The sequence below is a fragment of the Miscanthus floridulus genome, unplaced genomic scaffold, assembly GCF_019320115.1.
Source record: "Miscanthus floridulus cultivar M001 unplaced genomic scaffold, ASM1932011v1 os_2732_1_2, whole genome shotgun sequence".
Taxonomy (NCBI): Eukaryota; Viridiplantae; Streptophyta; class Magnoliopsida; order Poales; family Poaceae; genus Miscanthus; species Miscanthus floridulus.
In genome coordinates this window covers 24249-31971 of record NW_027098478.1, presented here as the reverse complement: position 1 = coordinate 31971, position 7723 = coordinate 24249, and the positions used below count along the sequence as shown (strand labels likewise).

The window sequence follows — 7723 nt, the reverse complement described above, 5'->3', positions numbered from 1 at the left end:
AATATTCATTTCGAGATATTGCTTGGTTCTAGAACAAGCCGGTAGATTGAGAGACGTCCCACTAAGAAATATGCTTATGCCTTCCGTCCCTCTTCTTTCAGAGACAGAGTCGTCCCACCTAGGACAAGCGTTCCTTCGCTTCATCGCAAGCGAGCGAGCTCCGTCGCAGCCATGCCGCGCGGCACCTTTGTTAGGGTTGCAGTACTTGGCATTTACCAAAGCCATCTCTACAACATATCTGGCAATACATTCTCATCCCTTTCTTCAATGATATTATTATCCTGATTACACTTGGAGAAGAACCAAATTGGGTTTGCCAGTCTCAAGCGGCCGGATGACGACACATGCAACGCAACCAGCGTTACCAGCACTGCACACTTCCAACACTAGGATAGGAGTACACGAGGAAGTGGCTCCCCCTCCAACTTGGAGACGTTCCGTCACTGGAACGATTCCGGCAGCTGCTGTCCGGCGAGGAAGGCCCTGAAGAGCCCGAGCGAGCGCTCCGGCTGCGAGAATGGCGCTTCGTGGGACGCGCCGCGCACCGTGGCGAAGGACAGCGCGCCGCCGCCGAACACCTGCGTCCACCCGCCCACCTGCTTCCCCTGGAACCAGGCCCGGTACGGCGCCGTGGTGTTGAGGCGGAGCCTGCTCGCCAGCCGGCTCACCAGGGTCCTGCTGCCCTGTCAGCGGGATCACCGAGTCCTGGTCGCCGCTGTACACCAGCACGGGGATGCCCGACATCACCAGCGCGCCCACGATGTTGACGGTCGGGATCTGCAGGTCCAGCTGCTTGTACTCCAGAACACTGTTATCCATCAATCCGTCAATCTTCATCAATCATCAAGAAATAAAAGCACACAGTCTCTGATTCAGAGAGCAGGTTCAGACAGAGTATGTGTGCTATGCTTCACTTCACCTGCTGCAGACCGTCCACCTCTGCACGCCGTTGATGAGGCGCGCGTGCATGGCCTGCTGCACGTCCTTCCGGTTCAGGTAGTTCATCGTCTCGTCCTCCACGCACACGTCCAGCTCCCTGCTCCCTTGCTGCATTGCATGCGTCATCATTCAGCACAAGAAAATACAATATCAGGCAACACAACATACAGTATATGCTGAACCTGAACCATGGCGATTAATGCCAATACCCTGACCCTGACGGCCTGACCTGCGGGGCGAGGATCTGGGACTGCATGAGCACCGACGAGATGCAGACGTCCAGGGTGACGTCGTACTTGTCGACGAACCTGCTGGTCTCCCTCGTCACCTGGCTCATCACCCTGTCACAGGCCGTGCTCAGGGAGCCGTGGTAGTACTCGCTCACGTACCGCGAGTAGTTGCACACCGTCGTGAAGATGTTGTACGTGGAATCCGATATCAGGCCGTGCGACCAGAAGAACTCGGCCCGCGAGTTGAAATCCGTGGAGAATTCCAGCACCGGATTGCCAAGCTATTATTTTGTAGGGATATCAAATGACGGTGAAAAAAAGGTTTGTTTCACAAGATTACTGTAGTTTGCAAAGCCTGTCAGTAATTGCTTACAGCAATGCCTTTCAGATTGAATAGCTTCTCCTTCTTGTTCAACTCTACCATGCGCTGGGCTAATTGTGGAACATAGTGGCCTGAAAAGAGAAACATCCTGCTAATTCAGGAGATGAACTATAAAGTGACAAATTCAGATGCTAAAATACTGGATTCAAATGGCTTTACCAGCATAGCTCTCTCCTGTAATATACAGGTCCCTGCCCTTGTACTGCGGGAACTTGGCAAACCAGCCTTGCAAGAACTTCAGATTGTCTCTGGCTTCAGAAATTCAAAACACCCAAAGAAGAATTATATTGGTCTGCAATTAAAAAAAAAATCTACAGAAAGAGAAATGAAATGATCTATGATTTGGTAAACATAGAGGTCACCTGTCATGCTGTCACCAACACCCTCATAGAAGGCAGGATCAGTGGAGTAGGAAAAGCCAACCCCTGCAGGGCTCTCCAAATACAGCATATTGGCCTCTGAAACAACAACAAACAGGTACCAAAAGGGAAGTTAATACTACCTCCTAATTTTCTGGCCTTCTTTCACCAAAAAAGAAGGACCAACCACAAAGGATACCAAAAGTTTTGCTTTGGTACAGTTACTGCAACTTGCAAGAAATGCTCACCTTTGTTCCAGCTATACTCATTCCTTACTAGTGCATTGCCACTAGGCCTGAACGGCCCATTCTCTGAGAAGGCCCCCACTCCCACGGATGAACAGCCAGGCCCTACATTCACATGCATGGGAATCAACATAATCTCTCTCCAAAAAAAATTGCATTGGCAGCAGAACAGAAAACAACAAAGAGAGGGGACAAGGAGGTCATCCTAGAGGGAATCTGATTTCATCCTATACCCTCCCTCCCTAAATAAAGAGCAAAAGATGCTAGGAGCCTTTTGCTTTCCTTATTTGCAAACTATTTTCATTGCACAAGTTCAATTGGAATACTTTCTTAAAATTACTAAAATCACAAGCCCACTTTTAAACTCTCTAGTATATCTATTGCTAAACAAATGAGATCTTTTTATAATGGTTGTTTTGGGAGTAGGGACTGAACAAGACAAAATATTTGGCCACAGGTGCATTTGCACTGAAAACTGAGCTCCCTTCTCCTTATCCCCCCCCCCCCCCCCCCCCCCCCCCACACCATTAACATCATCCACAGCAGAGCAGGGTGCAAGCAATAATGCAGCAGCATGCACAGTGAATCAGTGACATAGTTGTGCCGACAATCAAACGAAAAGTTTACCTCCATTGAGCCAGAGCACGAGCGGCTTGGCCGCCGGATCCGCCTCCGCCTCGGCGAAGTAGTAGAAGAGGGAGCGCTTCCCCGCGGCGTCCACCGGGATGTTACCGGAGTACTGTGCGAAGCCCACCGGCGGCTGCCCCGGCAGGGCGCTTATCTTGTCCTCCGCCGCCGCCGCAGCCGACGCCGCCTGCGCCGAGACGGCCCAGGCGTCGCCGAGCAGCAGCACAGCTGCGCACACCACTGCTGCCGCAACGGTGGTGGCGTCCCTGCTGCGCACCTGCATGTTCGGCTCGGTTGTGTCGTCGGAGAGAGAGAGAGAGAGAGAGGAGAGGAGACCAGGGGAGTGAGTGAACGCTGCAGGTGCAGCTGTAGCAGCTGCAGGGTGGTGAGGTGAAAACGGATGCAGTAGATGGCAATAAATAGGTCTGACATGTGTAGGTGGTGAAGTGTGTGTGGACATTCTTGCTTTTCAGTAAACCTCGTTTAGTGCCACAAAGATGTTAGATGATCGTCGGTGTTTGTTGTGCACTAATCTGTATCATATATTTTTCGCTTCACTGATGAGTGAAAGGCAGCCTTGCTGTTTTTTTTTCCATTCATCTCAGCGACCTTGACATAACATGGTGGGTACACGTCAGGGCAATTTTTTTTCAGTTTTCATCCGCTTTTCACTGCATTTCGGTAGACTTTATGCAGGAGAACCAGCGGGAGAAAGGTGGTTGGAGGCTGGGAAGCTCTCCAAGTAATAAGTTTCTTGTGTGAAGAGTCCTCTCCGAGTTTATTTTTTCTTCTCCGACTTGGAGATGTACCTCTAAGGGGGTGTTTGGTTCTATGGACTAAATTTTAGTTCATGTCACATCGGACGTTCGGATGCTATTTAGGAGAACTAAATATGAGTTAATTATAAAACTAATTACATAGGTGGAGACTAATTTACGAGACGAATTTATTAAGCCTAATTAATCCGCCATTAGCACATACTTACTGTAGCACCACATTGTCAAATCATGGACTAATTAGGCTTAAAAAATTCGTCTCGCAAATTAGCCACAATCTGTGCAATTAGTTATTTTTTTCGTTTATATTTAATACTTCATGCATGTGTCCAAACATCCGATGGGACAGGAACTAAAATTTTCCTGTAGGAACCAAACACCCCCTAACTAGTACTAATACTTCAGGAGCGTGTTACTTTTGAAAACACCCCTAACTAGTACTAATACTTCAGGAGCGTGTTACTTTTGAAAACAGATGGAAATTCAGTTTTCAGATGGATTTTATCTTTATCAATAAAAGAACTCGACAGTGTTATCATATAAACATGCTGATTTAGTCAAGAAATTGTACCATATCGGTGTTTAGACGAGGTTTGGATTGGTGCTATCGGATTGTTATGGATATTGGGAAGGCGATGAGATCAGATATGTAATCTAGAGTAAAATGTGACACGAGTCTATATGTCACTCTTTTCATGTTTACATCATTTTGAATTTGCAAACTACAACTTGGTACCTTTAAACTTGAATATATGCATTTCTAACAACAAACTTACATATCCATATCAAGATATGCCCAAAATAAGTACTACCTCCATCCAAAAGGGATGCATTTTTGGGTTTAGATTGAGTCATTTTTTTTAAAAAAACTTTTTTTTGGCTAAGTGTATATATAAATATCAATGACTACAATTATGTGAACATTCTTACAAGAAAAAAAAACTGGGTTGAAGTGTCTTTACATGATAAGAAACACATGTGAAAACAAAACACCATTTTAATGGGAAAACATCATTAATTTTTCAATTATGAAAAAAGTCTAAAAACGGTTTAGTAAGCCATGGTTTATATCATAATATATTACCTGAATAGATCCTTTTTTGATCAATTTGAATAATTTAAACAAGTATAATACAGGAGTATGATATGTGCAGCTTTGATAGCATGGCCTCAAAAAACAATGCTGTGTGCTATGCTAAAAGTTACATCTTGGCTTACCCAGATGGCATAAAAGAGGTGGGCACGCAGGTTCATACTGAGCTTATCTTTTGTGTGTGTGTGTGTTTTGAAAACCCCTATTTTGGTAAAAACAAAAAAAAAAACAAAAAAAGCACTTGTATACTTGACTAAGGCCGTTGGCAAAACTTTTTTTTTCGTTTTTTTAAGAAAACTTTGGAAAGAGAATTCATGGCATGACCGCAAAAAAAGCAGTAAAGGTCCTTTAACACCATGGTATAAAGAGGCCATCCGGTCCGGTACCGGGATCCATCCATACGGTTAGCCGTAGCTCAGCGCAGGCGTGCTGCGTACGGCGTGGGCCCAGTATTTTTCACGCACTGCAGGTGGGCGGCGCATACTACTAGGAAAGTAAAAACTATTGGATCTGGTGGCCACGTCATCATCGCATTCGCTCGCATGCATGTGACCAGCCGGGCGGGCCCACGGCTCGTCCTCTTCGGCAGTGGCCGGAGAAAAAGAGGTATCGCCGTCAGAGTCAGCTCGTGTTACAGTAATTGACGGTGGTTTACAGTGTTGTCGCTTGCTAATAGCCCTGTTATCCTGTCGGACGATAAAAAAGTAAAAGCTGCTCTTTTACCTGCAGCCCTCTGCGGCTACTCCAGGAATGATGTTTACGCAGGACTGGTAATCCCGAGGGCATCCAACGGGTCGTTTTTCGCTTTGTGTTTTGAGTTTTGACGATGGGGGTTCCTTTCTAGTTTGACGATAGCTATTTGCGGCAAGAAGAAATTTAGACGAGTGCGTAGTTTGGTAGTAAGAAATTATCCAGTTCCTCTCGTGTTAAACAAATTCTATTTTGGACCGTTGTTATGAATCCTACAGTTTTCGGTGTTTATTTTTGGACGATAGATATTTTAGATTGTTGTTATTATCCAGTTCCATGCGTCTTTGGATGGTTTCTTCTCACCTCGATGCATTGGAAGACATGGTTTCTTGTTTAGAGATGATTTTATTTGTTTTTTCCTCTTTCTCTTTAATAAATCTCATGCCTCAGCTCATCGGCAAATCACTTATGTAGTTGTGTGGCAGGATAACTAGTGCACTTAGAAACTATATTGAGAAAGATGCCACATTCTGTTTTGTTTGCTATTTGTTCAAGCATAAAATTAATAGTTCTGGTGGAGATGCTTTTGTGAAAGGGGGGGGTTAGAAACTGGCACATAAAAAAGAGGATTACTAAACATTGTGGAGCTATGACTAGTTTTCACACTATGGCTCAAGAGAGATATAATTCCTTCATTACACCTAAAGCAACAATTGTTGAAAAGTTTGTTGTAGTAAATCATAAGGAAAAGGCTCTTTATATGTCCTGTTTGTCATATTATGTAAATGTGTCAAGATTCTTTTGCATCAAGGTTTAGCTTCTAGTGGACATGATGAAAGCCAAAGTTCACTTAATAAAAGGAAATTTCCTTGAGCTGTTAAATATGCTAGCTAAAAACTTTGAAGAGGTTGCTAAGGTGGTTTTGAACAATGCCTCAAAAAATTGTAAGTTGACTACACTTGGAATACAAAGACATATAGCTAATTGTTTTGCCATGAAAGATCTTGATGGTGAATATTTTGCAATACTTGCCAATGAAACTAGTGGTGTCTACCAAAATGAACATCTAGCTCTTTGTTTGCAGTATGTTGACAAAAAGGGAAGGGTAGTTGAGATGTTCCTAGGTGTTGTTCATGTCAAGAATTCTACTTCTTTGACACTTAAAACCGCAATTGAGAAATTGTTGATGGAGCATTCATTGAGCTTGTCTATGGTACATGGACAAGGCTATGATGGAGTTAGTAACATGAAGGGTCATGCTAATGGTCTCAAGAAACTCATTATGAATGATTGTCCATATGCTTACTATGTTAATTGCTTTGCAAATCAACTTTAGTTAACTCTTATGGCAATTGCTAATTAAGGAAAACCCGGACTGTGTTTGGTTCTTTGATCAAGATATATTTTTGTTGAACCTTATTGGAAATTTCTTGTAAGATGACACAAATGCTTCGAGTAGCACAAGCTCATAGAATTGTAGAAACTCTAGAATTGGGTGACATTGAAACCGGAAAGGGTTTGAACCCAGAAATGGGTTTGGGAAGGCCTCGAGATACTCATTGGGGATCTCACTATAAAACCGTTATGAATCTTATATCTTTGTATCCTTCAGTTCGGAAAGTTCTCATAAAGGTTGGCAATGATCGCTCTTAAAGTGCTGAGTACTCACAGGCACAAACAATGTTGATGTTGACAATATTTCAGTCATATGGGTTTGTTTTCATGGCACATTTGATGCAAACAGTACTAGGGTTCATGGCAAATTTGAATCATGCCTTGCAGAAGAAGGATCAAGATATTGTCAATGCAGTAGAACTCATTTCTTTGACCAAGCTGCAAATGCATCAATTGTAGTAGGATACTGGGTGGGAGGATTTCCTTAAAGAAGTGGACTCATTCTATTTCAAGAATAAAATCAAATTATCTATATGGACACATTCTACAGGGCTGTAGGAAGAGATAGGAGAATCTTTATCAAGTTCAAGAATCGCCATCATTTGTGTGTTGACATGCCTTAAGTGTCATTGATAGGTAGCTTCAGGAGCTTAATGAAAGGTTTGATGAGGTAAACAGAAAATTGCTTATTTGGATGGCTTCATTAAGTCATATCGATTCATTTGCTGCTTTTGACAAAAACAAATTGGTTAAGCTTGCTAGATTTTATCCTAAGGATTTCTCAAGCTTAGAGTTGCTCCATCTTGCAGCTCAACTTAATTTGTACATTACTGACATGCACAATGATGAAAGGTTTAGAAATATGAGAAGTCTTGCTGAGCTTTCCATTAATTAAGCTTGCTGATACAAACAAGCATGAAAGACATAAAGTTGTTTACATGCTTCCCAAATTGGTGCTAGTGCTTCCAGTAGCAACTGCTAGTGTTG

General features: G+C 43.5%; 1 pseudogene; it reads right to left on the bottom strand.

The window, feature by feature from the left end:
* Window positions 1–292: 292 nt before the first annotated feature.
* LOC136535374 (serine carboxypeptidase-like 45) lies at window positions 293–3149 on the bottom strand (annotated as a pseudogene).
* Window positions 3150–7723: the final 4574 nt, after the last annotated feature.